The sequence below is a fragment of the Pygoscelis adeliae genome, unplaced genomic scaffold, assembly GCF_000699105.1.
Source record: "Pygoscelis adeliae isolate BGI_AS28 unplaced genomic scaffold, ASM69910v1 Scaffold344, whole genome shotgun sequence".
NCBI lineage: Eukaryota > Metazoa > Chordata > Aves > Sphenisciformes > Spheniscidae > Pygoscelis > Pygoscelis adeliae.
This window is the reverse complement of record NW_008824599.1, coordinates 61,440-61,674: the sequence shown is the minus strand read 5'-3', so window position 1 is coordinate 61,674 and position 235 is coordinate 61,440.

The window sequence follows — 235 nt, the reverse complement described above, 5'->3', positions numbered from 1 at the left end:
AGCAGTAAGTGCCCGTTCGGACGCAGACCCTTCTCCATCCACCCTGACCACGGGGCAGATTTCCCGCCTCGCTTCCCGGCCTGGCGAAACCTCCCCGGGGAAAGGCCTCGAAGAAAACCTCCCGCCGCGGCTGGGCGAACAACCAGCTCGCCGCTTACCACCCCGGCCAGTCAGAGGCCGAACCCCCGCCGAGGGGTCCGGCCTCCCCAGCCCGGCCCGGGCGTGCTCAGCCGCA